Consider the following 14,031-nt stretch of genomic DNA (forward strand, 5'->3'; position numbering starts at 1 on the left):
TTTTTTCACATCCCTAATGAAAAATCCACACTGTATGGTGCTGCAGATTCAACTGGAGACAGTCCAGCAGATTTCCTATTCCAAACTCAGAACTATGTAGCCTGGTTGAGGGTCTGTGTCTGTTTCCTGTTGCTTTATAAAAATGTGAAAATAGGCGATGTTCTCTAAACTTCTACAGTTACATCATTTCTGATGTGAATCTAGAGTTAACAGTGACCACAAACAGGAGCAGCAAAAATAACTCTGAGCTAGTTTTCACGCTTCATTTGATTTTATTTAAGTGTCACAGACAGCAATGTTGGCTAGCAAGGTTTTTTTTGCTATTGTTACTATACACTTACTGGCCACTTTATTAGGTGCTTGTTATCACAAATAGCTAATCAGCCAATCACATGGCTGCAACTCAATGCATTTAGGCATATAGAGGTGGTCAAGACAACTTGCTGAAGTGCAGCCCGAGCATCAGAATGGGGAAGAAAGGTGATTTAAGTGACTTTGAACGTTGCGTGGTTGTTGGTGCCAGACGGGCTGGTCTGAGTATTTTAGAAACTGCTGATCTACTGGAATTTTCACACACAACTGTCTCTAGGGTTTACAGAGAACGGTCCGAAGAAGAGAAAATATCCAGTGAGCAGCAGTTGTGTGGACGAAAATGCCTTGTTGATGTGAGAGGTCAGAGAAGAATAGGCAGACTGGTCTGAGATGATAGAAAGGCAACAGCAACTCAAATAACCAACCAAAATCTCTGAGGAATGTTTCCAACACCTTGTAGAAAGTATGCCATGAAGAATTAAGGCAGCTCTGAAGGCAAAAGGGGATCCAGCCTTTTACTAGCAAGGTGTACCTAATAAAGTGGCCAGTGAGTGTACGTTTCTTTCTGACACATGATTAAATGCAGTGTCCACTGGGTGGTGGGGGCGAGCACAGTTGCATATATGGTGGTACCATAAAAGCATAGGGCAGCACCAAGGGTACCACACAGGTGTTTACCAGCAGTTATGAAGAAATGCAATGGAAACTTTGTTGCTTGGTCAAGCTGTGGAATATACCTTGTAAACAACAAGCCTCTGGACATTTTTTCAGTTGCTGCATAAGCCTTTCAGGTGCTTCTTGCTTCATGAGCTCCTGTTTTGACTACTGTTTCTGTTTTTATTGGTCTCTGTGACCAATAAACTAAAAAAAAAACACTCCAACCTAGACTACACACTCAAAACCCAGACAAGAGAGTCTCACATAAACCCAACAATCTGTATTTTGTATGTTGTTGTTTGTCACTGTGTTGCATCACCTTTCAAGTGACGCACATATCCACTGCTCTTAAGTGACATGAAGCCAAATGCAGAACTATGATCCTCACATTTATTCATCATTCTTGTTGAAAAACTGTAAAGTTCATTCAAACTGTATTTATATAAAATCAGACAGAATTTCTTCAGAAATGTTCCTGAAGTTTTGTATGTAAAATGGAAGTGATGCACTAATGTGGAGCTATAATAACGATTAGCGTGAGTTTCAGGAGGCTCATTTCTCATGTGTGTGCTCACAGTTTTATATGTAAAAACTTACATACACACGGTTTCTTATGCGCATGATTTACAACTTACATGCAGAACTATAATGCATATGCAGAACCCCCTAGTGGTGGAAAAGTGAATTCACCACAAAAAGCATCACGAGATGCAAAAACTTTCATTGATTATCAGCTACTTCAGTATAAGTGACAGAAGGACTGGTGACGTTTGAGCTCACACACTGTAAAAATGTTTCCTCAGTCAACATAAAAAATCTACAGTAGTAGCGAGTAATAAAATAAGTATTTAGATTCTTGAGGATTTCAAATATTTAACATTTTAACATTTAATCCACATTTAGAAATTGCACATCATTTTGATTCACATCTGATGTTCAGTGTAAACAAGAAAACTGCTATACACAAAGAAATAAATGTGAAATTGTATTAAGTGTAAAAAATGCCTTGTAGACTTTATAGACTAGGATTAAAAATCTGCACAATGAAGTAAAATTATAATTACTCAATCTTCATATTTATTTTTTACATGTAAAATAAACTGCTGTATTTTAATCAATAAGAAACATTTTACACACAACACCAGCTTTTTAAATGCTTTATAGGCTACTGAGGATTTTAAAGGAAGTTGTTAATCATATATTCACTCCAAATATCTAAGGTCACCACAAATATCTCAACAAAACACTTATGACAGCAAATGTTCCATCAGATGCCACAGATGCACTTAAATGAGCCAAGACATGTTTGGTGCCCAAATTTTGCTTCTTTAGTTTAGCACTGGATCTATGTAGCTAACATTGCTAACAAACACTAGAAGTCAACAGTCAATTTTCATAAATGATGTCAATCTTGAGTTTTTGACCTGAAGACTATGTTTAAAAATTGAAACAGAATGACTAACGTAGCGTCCAGTGTGGTGTGCATGCATGCAAAGAGGAGCTGGACTTTGTAGGTTACTCAGAATTCAGCACAACACCTTTAAAGTGGAGGTCTACAGCATTCAGCTACAGTCATTCTGTGTCCGAAACATCACTGTCAAGTCTTTACAACTTTATTGAAGACCTAGATGTGGTTTGAAGGGGTTGAGAGACATTTTAAGGCTGTATTTATGGAAAAGATTTGGGTGACTATTGACTTTTAGTGTTTGTTAGCAATATTAACCTTGTAGCTCCCGAGCTAAACTAAAGAAGCAACATTTAGACAACAACCTCTCTTGTCGACGACATCTGAGGTGGACAAATGTGTTAATTAGATTTTTGAGCAATCCATTCCTTTAAATTTGCACACTTAGGCCCAATCCCATTTTACCCCTTGCCCCTACCACTTAGCCCTTAGGCCTCCGTTTCACGTCTAGGGTTAGGGTGTCTCAGTTTTTGTTGAGATAGACGGGTGAAATGTTCTACCCCTCTGTATCAAATGGAGGGTTTTTCAGAGGCACACTCCAAACCAAGCGTTATGAAAAAATAAGAAAAACCAGCAAGATGGCTTCACAAGTCACCAAAGAAACCCATAAATATATGGATTTTCTCCATTAAAAATTATGATAACCATTGTATTATATACATTTAATGACATTTCAATGTATTATGGTCGTTTTCTTCATAACAAGGACAAAAACGCTAATAGTATTACTATCTTTTGTAACAGTGTTGAATGTAATGATTTTTTGAAAAGAATAAAAGATGGTATATAATGAAAGATACAAGTTGATATTTCTCTAATAAAGATGGTATTAATCACAACACAGCACTGATGTTCCTTTTACGTGTAAAGCTCACTAACAATGTAAATCTTTTTTAAAATCTTGAAAGATTTTGATTCTGTATTTTGGAACAAAACCCCTTTATTGTAGCACTACACAGTGCACCTATATGGTAAGTGGACCTGATAACGTTGGGCAACAAGTGCAGATACATGCTGTACACAGTAAAACTTGCATGAAACTAAATTGTATTTGAGTTGCATAATGTAAATGTCTTGGAATTCACTTCAAACAGTTGTAATCATCTCAACTTCATTAAACAAGTTTCATGAAACAGTCATTCAGAATGTTGATAAAGCATCACTCCATTATAGTAAACAGCATCATTTCAAATAACGGAGGGATTACTGGAGCTGTTCCATGAATAGACGAGCACTCTTCCTCCATAGTTTATGTGTCTCACTGCTGTGAACTGACATCATACGACTGGCAATAAAACACAGCCAGCTTCATCAAATGTGGGAGTCGAGCTGCTTTAGCAGTTGTAGTGTGAAATTTGATCAGCCATTTTTCAGACGCCCCCTAAACAAGCGGTAACGGTTGTGTGGTGAAGGAGAGACACAGACCCCTGTTTAATCAGAGTGAGCACAATGATCAAACCAATCGATCTGATCTAGATACAGGTTTGAATCGATGCCGTCAAAATTGTGATCGTTACAGAGTAAACATTGATGGTCAGGTGTTGTGCCGAATTCCGACTGCCCGGCAGAGTCCGACTCTCCCTCGCGTGCACGCGCTTCGCGTAAACATGTGAACGCGACGGATTTCTGGTTATTTCTGTGTGTAAATAAAGCTTTATCTTCAATTTCCCTTCACAGCAAATAGGTGTTGTGTGTTGTTATTATAATAATTATTACTTTGATTAATAATATTAAACAATGAAGTTATGATTATGTGGACTTGGCTTGTTTTCATATTTATTAATTGTTCGTTTGTAAAAAAAAAAAAAAAAAAAAAAACATGCACGCGAGCGCCCCCCTGGACAGACGGCGCCATAGCATTTGCCTGTATCGCCTAATGGAAGGACCGGCCCTGAGTATGACGACATATTAGCAAGCAAGCAAGCAAGCAAAATTTATTTATATAGCGCTTTTTACAACAGGTGTTGTCACAAAGCAGCTTTACAGAACAATCAGCATTACAGAGAGAAGAGAAAAGAAGAGAGAAACTCCGGGTCCGAGCCCCCATGAGCAAGCCAGCGGCGACGGTGGCAAGGAAAAACTCCCTAAAAGAGGAAGAAACCTTGAGAGGAACCAAGACTCAGAAGGGGAACCCATCCTCTTATAGTCGACACCGGATAGCAAACATTATTAGTAAGAAGTATTATAGTAAAGTGGGAAAAGAAAGAGAGAGATCTGAGGGTGAGGACTGCACAGCGCTGTACAGCAAGAAGCTCAGTGGTGGTCAAAACCGGTCCAGAAGGCTGGTGAGCAGCGGCACCAATCAAGGCAGTAGAGGCAACAGCATCAGGCGCACAGGATGGGCAGCTGATCAGCTCGGCAGAGAAAGGAGAAGAAAAAAAAAACAGAGTTAATACTGTAAAGAGTGGCTGACCACAGATTACAGTAAAACAGAGCGTAGAGTGTAGACTCCAGCAGGTCTAGACCTGACAGGGAAGACTAATCACCAAATGCTTGACTGTACAAATAAGTTTTTAGCCTAGACTTAAAGATTGGGGCTGTGTCTGATTCTCGAACATTGGCAGGAAGATTATTCCAGAGCTGGGGGGCTTTGTATGAGAAAGCTCTCCCCCCTGATGTAGCTTTATTTATTCTAGGTACCAGTAGTAGGCCAGCACCTTGTGATCTAAGTAGGCGTGATGGTTCATAGTAGGAGAGGAGCTCACTCAGGTACTGAGGGGCGAGCCCGTTTAGAGCTTTATAAGTCAGTAATAGAATTTTATAATCAATGCGAAATTTAACTGGTAACCAGTGCAGGGCTGATAAAACTGGACTAATATGGTCAAACTTCCTAGTTCTTGTGAGGACTCTGGCTGCAGCGTTCTGGACTAGCTGAAGCTTGTTAAGGCTTTTGCTGTGACATCCAGACAGCAGGGCATTACAATAATCTAGCCTTGAAGTGATAAATGCATGAACTTGCTTTTCTGCATCCTGTAGAGATAATGAATTTCTTAAATTCTTAATATTAATATTAAACACAGCTTTAAAGCTCTGGAGCAGTAAAGTTCACATCTGCTGACCTGACGATGCGGTCATTTTTCTAGTCATTGTCCAGCAGCCAGACTCTCATTGTTTCCATAGCAGGACACATTAAGGAGACGCCTTTCAATACAGGGTGTGTGAATATTAATAGAAAGTAACTGGACAGTTAAAATGAAGAGAAAACATGAAATGGGCCTCCTTGTCTAAGACTGACCACGACTAACTTTAAATGAGTTAGAAGTGCTTATTAATAATAATATAGCTATTTATCCCATTATAGATCATCATTTGACAGAGAGAGAATGATCACCAAAACCAAATAACTTTAAGGAGCTGAATAAGAATTCATGTTGGTTTATGAAAGAGCTGTTCCAGTGTTCTCTGAGCCACGATGACCGCTCAAATGGCCATGGTTTGAAAGGTTTTACGGTTAAAGTTTCTGGGGTGTAAATATATAAAGTGATGATTAGTTAAAAAAACACTCATCTGAAATAAATGTGGAGGAAAGAAAGTGATAAAAATGAAGACGACTTCAAAGGTTTTTTTGGTTTTTATTCCTTTTTTATTTCATCTTTTCTTTTCTTTTCTTTTCTTTTATTTTGGTTGTTAGTGTTTAATCTAGTGATGACAAACCGTAAGTGAAAGGTCAATTATCCTCAGACATGCGTGTAGAAACATTCTGCTCTATAAAATGGAAAATGCTACAAGGTTTTAAACAAAAATTATTTATATGTTTTTAAAATAAAATAGATTATATGACATTTTTGCTGAAATGAAAATGATTGCATGTTTTCTTTTTCCTGAAAATATAAAATGAAAAAAGCTCCATGACTTTTTCTACTAAAATATAAAAGGATCTTCTCAGTAAATGAATGTGTTTGTGTTCACACACTAGCAGTGATTAAAACACTGGTGTCATAATGTGTTTTGTACAGTCACACAAACTCACTCCTGAGTTACTGCATAGTGTAGCAGGAGGCGGTTAAATTGTTACACCTCCTGTTTAACAAACACCCACTTTAAATTGTTGGGCGGGTCCTTGGCACACTATATCTGGGCAGGAGAACGCTGCCTGTAGGTGCGCTACCTGTTGTTCCCCCCCCTCTCCCTTTCGGGGCACTTTACTTCCGGGTCTACGGCATCCGGCGTGGCGGTGTTTGGCGTGGACGCATTTGATTCTCCTTTCTGGCTCACTCTTCAACGAGTATAAGGTACCCGTATTTTTGGGTTTTTGTATGGAAGGCTTCCAATGCGGGTTTTAATCATTAATCCGCTTCCGCGGTTTGTTATAGTGCCGTTGGCTTGCAGTGTTCTTGCCGGTGTTGGTGCTCTGCGGCTTTGCCGGCACAGTTTCACTTGCAGTTAAGTAAGAATAAGGGCTGTGCTGCGCCGCTGTGGCTACTACTTGCTGTGGCTGGGGGGGCCTGTGTTCCTATCCTTCCTGCGGGGGAGACTGTTGTGCTGTATGCTGGTAGGTATACGCCCTGTTAATTTGTAAGCTGGACAGTATTTTGCGTTGACCATTTTAGCTGCTGTTGTGTGTTTTGCAGGTCTTCTGGCCAGAACTGTTTGCTGGTGTCTCCAGCTCTCTGTGGTGCTGCTGTTTTGTCTGGAATTTACGTTTGGGATTCAGATTCCTGCTGTATTGCCATGGGTTGGCTTAGGACTGTTTTTTTGTTTCTTTAATTTTGGTTTATTTTATGTTTGTTTAGTAATATTGTCCTTTTCTAATTTGTTTCTCTGTCTGTTTATTTGTTTTTTTTTGTGATTTTTACTTTGTTCTAATTTGGCTCTTGGGCTGTAGTGTTGATTTTGGTGTGTGTGTGTTTTATGAGGGTTATTGGACGGTGTTGTATGAGGGGGTAAGGACAGTGGCACTTATTAGCCAATGCTGTTAGCCTTCCTCCTCAAACCCTGGTGTAACTATTTTTTGTTTTTTTTCTTCTGGTTGGACAGGAGCAGTGGGCCAAAGCGGGAGGCAGACTGATTTGGGTGGCGGAGTCCCTTTTTCACCTTCCCTGTAGTATAGAGCACTTTGTGTGGCATTGAGGCGTGTAGTGTGATCACCTGTGGTGTGTAGTGTAGGTGCCCCCCCCCCCTCTACTCTCATACTTTCTTCTGCTGTGGTGAGCCCCGTAGCCCTGTTCCGTTTGCCACCAGAATTTTATGAAATTGTATATGGATCCATAGGATATTAAATTTAATTGTATTTGTGTCTTTTTATTGTGCCAGGGTCCAGTAGGGGGCTTGTGTCCTGACCTGTCTTGGGAGGGAGATTTTAAATAATCTTTAATAAACTTTGAAAGAACATTGGCATTACGTCTCTGTCCAAGTGTGTCGAACCAGCGTGTCCTTCTGCCTTGGGCTTATGTCCCAGGTATATTTCCTAGGGGTGAAATTCCCCTAGGTGGCGTAGTCGTGCTACTTAATTTACCCCTCCGCTCTGCCACAATAGCTTCACCTTCACTCTGAATCAGAGAGGAACAGGTTCAGCAGCGGCGTCCAGAGGTTTGTGCTCTCCAGGTTTTGATGAGTTTCTCACCACCTTTAGACGGGGTCCGTCCCACATGGTCCTACCAATTAAAAGTGCAAGAAGAGCCACATATGATCTTACACAAGATCTTACAGCAAACCAACTGTTTTACTATTTTGCGTTGTAATACTGTAGAACGTCATGCATCGTGGGACGCCACATGAATACAACTGTCAACTGTATATTTAGCAGTAAAAAATTAGCAAAAAAAAGAAGAATCTTGGGAATTCAAGCAAACGAAACAAGCAGTCTTTGTGAGTAAAAACCTTTCTTTTCGAAATGCATGGAATGTGAGACTAAATGCTAAACATGTCATGTTAACATTAGTGCTTTCTATAAAGCTGCCCACCCTGGCTTGGCTGTGTTCATTTAGACCGTCAAACTGGGATGCGCTTGTGGCAGAAACCTTCATACGAAAATGGTGATGTAAAAACGGATTCTAATGCACTTAAAATGTTGGTGTGTCTCATGGTGTCACGTCTGTTAGCGTCTGTTATTGTTATCGGTTCAGGACGCTAGCGTTAGCTAACGCTACTTGGTGTTGTAGTATAACTGCCTGTGTTCGCCACTTAGCTCGCTATCTAGTTAGCTAAATTCAGTCTTAGTGAGACCATCAATGTCATATAAACATCTGACTTTGATCAGTCCTAAATAGGAACGATTGTTGAAAACGATGTTATAAAATATCCTGTTGGCTGTTTTTATTCCTTGGTTGGTTTGACTGTGTGCCCTACAGGTAGCTAAATGGCTAGCTAGCTAACGAAAGTGGTAACTAGCTACTAGCTGGTGTCGACCCTAACCGTTGCTTCCACGTTGTAAGGTTTTCAGATGAGAGAAACAAAAGATCTTTTTCGTCAATTTATTTTTTTTGTTAAACTCAGAAAGCGACCATTGAGGGTAACGTTGTGTTTGAGATTGAGAAAATATAGCTAAGATACCTAGCAACTAAGAATTCCTCTTTCAATTTCAGGCTAGCATTAGTTTAGACAGTAAAACAGGTTATTAGTTTGATACCGTTTGGAACCACTGCCGTAAGTCATCCATTTGGTGATAACTAGCTTTTAACTAACACCACAGATCGTATTTTTCCTGCATTTTTGCAATTTATGCAATTTCTCAGGTTGTGTTCTTTTCTGCAGTTTACGTATCTGGCATCACTGTGATGCGCTAACTTGATTTGTTGAGGTTTGAATATTCATTTTAGGTTTGAGCTTAAAGTAAATAATGTACATTTGCAAGTTGTGCAACAGTGAGTGTAGTACTCTTCTAGCCTTCACCCAGCACATGAAGTTGCATAGAAATGCACCAAACCAGACATTTACTTGTGGTATATCAGATTGTTCATGTTCATTTAGGAAATTCACTGCTTTTAAATCTCATTTGTGTAGGGATCACAAGGAATATCAAAGATTTAGTAGACATTCCCGGTTTCGGTTAACAGATTCAAAATGAATTTGTTATACAGAAGGTTGTCAGTTTGAATGTGGGTATTTGAAAGATTTCATTTCTCACTTGAAGGGCCATTTACAACAGGGCAGACAAATTGGTTGTCCTTTCAGAGGATGTGTGGAAACATTTAAAGTAAAATCCATGTTTGCCTCTCATATATCTAGAGCACACAAAAACAGCTCAGTTGAACATCTTCAGGAAAACGTGCTGGTAAACCCAAGTGAAACTATTAGGCCTACTCAGTCTTGATCCATATCTGAGTGATGATGAACCTGAGCACTTTGAGTCAAATGTTTTCCCTGGTGTGCTTAATGTGGATGAAGCGCTCTTCCTTAAGAACTTGACTCTATTTTATTTGAAACTTCAAGGAACGTCGTTGTTACCTGCGTCAGTAATTCAGGCAGTTATTGAAGGATTTCAAGAAATCCATGACCTTGGAAAATCTCATGTATTTGCAAAATTAACTGAGAAATTGAATTACTTGGAAGTGATGACATTACCATCAAAAATGTAATCAAGGAACTTGAAAAAGAAGATCTTCTTAAGACTGGAAGTAGGCTTTTACAAACAGATCAGCGCCAGAAGACAATGTTCAAAAACAGCATCAACAATGTGGAACCAACGCCATTATATTTAGGCTTAAATGAATCTGGAAAAGAGTGTTTTGTCCAATATATTCCTTTAAAAGTAACCCTTACTCCCCTATTTGAGTCTGATTCAGTCAGGAAACAGTACACTGGTAAAAATAATTCAGCATATTACTTAATTTATTTAATGTAACATTTTTACACTTAAAAATAATGAGTTTATTTGAATGCTATCAAATTGGTCATAACAACGTAGGAATAATAAGTAAATATAAGTGATATTTTCAATTACATCTGAATGAACTAAATAAAAAAATAAACTAAACAAATTGAGTAAATGTAACTAAAAAATACAATGTGAACTACATTGAAAATCTGAGTAGAAGGTATTACAGGAAATAAGTAAATATTATTCAAAACAACTGTAGGACATAACCACTAATGTACCTATAATTTACTTAAATTAAATGTGTTGTAACTACTGATTTATTACTTAATTTACTAAATTTAAAATTATTTTAAAAATTAATGAGTAATATCTCACAGAGCATGAAAACATTTGTTTAAAAATTTGTTACATTTTACAATTACAATACTTTGTCACTTATCTTGAACTACCAGCAGTATCTTTCTGGTACATATTGCACATAACCAAAAGGTGCCCCCCCCCAAAAAAAAAAACACTTAGCCTACGTTCACTAAGTTACAGCAGCACATTTGAAGTAGTTAAAGGGCAAAAAGCAATACAGCATATATGGCTTAAAGCTGCAACAGGTAACTAATATGTTTTTTACATATTTAATAAAACTGTCACTGTGTTGTGACAGTATAACATGAGACAGTTAATCTGTGAAAAAAAATGAGCTCCTGTCTTCTCCCTGTGGTCCTACTGCCATCTGCAGAAATACACCAACCAATAACAGCCAGGAGGAAGGTCTTAGCACTGGCAATTACCCTCAGTTTTTTCCACAGATTATCTGTCTAATATTATACGTTCACGACATTGTGATTTCTTTAAAAAGTTGCCTACTGCATCTTTAACATGTAGTTATTAGAGAACAATCTCCAATCAAAACATTGGAATTTCTAACAATGACATATTACAATGAAAACTTTGTCCTTGGAAAGTTGAACAGTTAAGTAACTGTGTGAACTGTCTTAAAAGTTTAACTTCAAAACGGGATGCATCATACCTCACTGGAATGATCAAACAAAGAACAAAATGCATAGCAATGCAAAATATAAATGTGCAGCCAGAACAACATGAGGTCACACAATCAGTCAAACAGTTTGGGATGAACTGGCAAAAATGAAACCATAGATTGTGGTTACTTGCAGAAGAGCCTCACTGATGACAGGGTGAGAGTGCTCATAAGTGCACATAAGTGCAGATAAGAGTCAACTTAGTCATTAAATTGTTTTTCAGTCTTAGGACCTTTGTTGACAGCTTTCCAGGATCCACTTCAAGAAGTATCTTTTGAAATACCTCAAATATGTATTTTAGAGTTTTGGGGTATTTCAGGTCCAATGCATAAGTTAGTCCAAGCAAGTAGCAGCAGCCCCTGCTGAGATCCCCGAGGTGGTCGAGTAAAATGGAGCCCTCAATGACAATTCCCACATTCCCGACTTGTCCACTTTCATCACGCACAAGGAACACAGCCATTGTCTCTGCTGCCAGCTCTTCTTCCACATTGATGGCTCGATGGTTTGTATCTTCAAAATTCTGTAAAAGAAAACATTAGTAGGTAGGGTATCATCGAAAGACAATTATCCAACTAACCATAAATTAGTTTTAAATTTAGTTTTAACTATGACAATTGTAATAATAACTTGACATCTAAGGACAATGTACACGCTTATTTCCATACAGACATTGTATGATAATGAAGTCAACTGCAGTGTTTGTGAAAACACGTCGGCATTACCGACGTACTGTATATAGCCTCACAAAAAACTTGAAATCTTCTGACATGCTGACCAGCCTGCTTCTCCTCCAACATTCAAATACATTTCCCACAGGTGGTCTCAAAGTCCTGTTTATCAAACTTCTCACAATCATCATCACCATCATTACTGTCAGGCATATCACTGTCCGCTTTAGAAACTAACCATAACAAAAGCAGCTGAAATTTATTGTATGCATAAAATTCTTGTCTACAAGTGTAGCTCAGAAGTTTTCACGAACACTGCAGCTGTCCTTAGCTATATGTGTTTGAACCATACTGTAGCTTTGTGTTTGACCACTAGGTGGGACTTAGAGCAAAAAGTAGACCATTAATACAAGTTTCTTTGCACTCACTTCAAACTCCTTGATTAAGGCACCTACATCTTCACCCAGGTGATCAATGAGACATCAGATGACAACTTCTCTGGTTTTTTCAGTAGTTCCACTCTGTTAAATAAAGTAAAGGTTTTGTAACAACTGACAAGCTATAGCAGTCACTCAGTGCATTTTAGCCTTTTAAATTTAATTAATATAATAGTTTTGGTTATACAGAAACCAAAATTTGAGAATCGGTAAAACAATGCTATTTATATTTAAAGTCTTTACATAGTTCTGCACTTTTCTTCATTGATTACAACAATCTTGAAGTCATATTTGCGATTCCATATTTTTAGAGGTCCACTAAGAATATACCCAACACTGAATCAGTGGAAAAAGCAATGAAAGAAAAGATTATGCTGGGAAGACTGGTAAAGGAAGGAATGTAGAAAGTGTATGATACATTAAAGTATAAATAAATATTAAAGAAGATTGAGAAACACTGGTGGAATAAAAATGGCTGTATAAGGTATATGATCTTGTGGTGAATGCAAGAGTACAGAGGAGTCAGTTATAAGAGAAGGTAAATAGGCTTAGATAAGAGTGATGAGAAGTCAAGTGAGAGGATCTAAAAAGAGAGGGAAAAAAGCTGAAATACCTGGAGTAAAATGTTCATTTCTGTGCGATGTCTCTCTCCAACAGCAGCTTTCTTTTCTTGGAACATGGCAAGCAGTTTAGGTGTGTAGTGGTACAGCATGAACATGAATTTTGACTCAAGATTTACAGTGGTTATCCAATGAAATTCAGCATTGACCTGGATGAAAAAGAGCAAGAAAAAAAAGGGATAGGGTTTAATTTACAAACTGGGGGCGGGGGCAGTTTCCCTTGTGCCAATGGTGTATTGCTACACATTAACAAACTTGATATTAATAAATAGCTGTCTGCATTTGATGAGTACTTCTTGAAATTAAATGCTATTGAACATCTTTTCATATTGATGTAATTTGACAGTGTACAAATACAAACTGCTTTGATTCATTTGATATTTAAGAACACAACTATTATCTTGCAAGTTCTATTTACATGGCCCTCTAGAGTCTAGAGAGCCACGTATAAATTAAAGGCAGGTTAGATTTGGCCACACTGCCTTGAGTTTCACATGTGTGGTGTTATTGGCTTTAGGCTGTGCTGCAGAAAAATAGTTTTCCTCACCTGTGACACATCAAGCAAGGCAGGCCACCTATCCTTGATTTCTTTGACGCTGAGTTGAAGAGTGACAACATCCTGTCTTCTATGAGCAAATGTCTTAGACATCAGTTGATTGATGGTCGTCCTCTCTCTCTTCTTTATTTCAGACAGAATTTTGAGCCGCTGTTGCTCTTGGTGTTCTCCGTTTTCCCCTGAAGGATAATGTGGGAGATACTTCACTTCCCCTTTTCTTGCTTTTTTTAACATTTTGGGCTGGTTTCCTCTCACCAGGTCGCTTGTTGTTGAGAGAATTGCATGCAACTTCAGGAAATCCAAGATTTCTTAGCTTGGACCTGTAATTCCCCATTTTGTATTTCAAACTGTACATCCATCCTATCCATCCGTTGCGACTTCCAGGTTCTGTTAGACATGGATGTTTTTTAACTAAGGCTTCTGCAACCTCACCAACCTGAAGGCCAGTGGGATAGGCAGTGTAACTGTATATGTAATCTGCCAGCTTTTCCACTATTTCAGACCTGACCCTGGTGTTGTTGAG

Source organism: Pygocentrus nattereri, chromosome 19 (genome assembly GCF_015220715.1).
Source record: "Pygocentrus nattereri isolate fPygNat1 chromosome 19, fPygNat1.pri, whole genome shotgun sequence".
In the NCBI taxonomy this organism is placed as follows: Eukaryota; Metazoa; Chordata; class Actinopteri; order Characiformes; family Serrasalmidae; genus Pygocentrus; species Pygocentrus nattereri.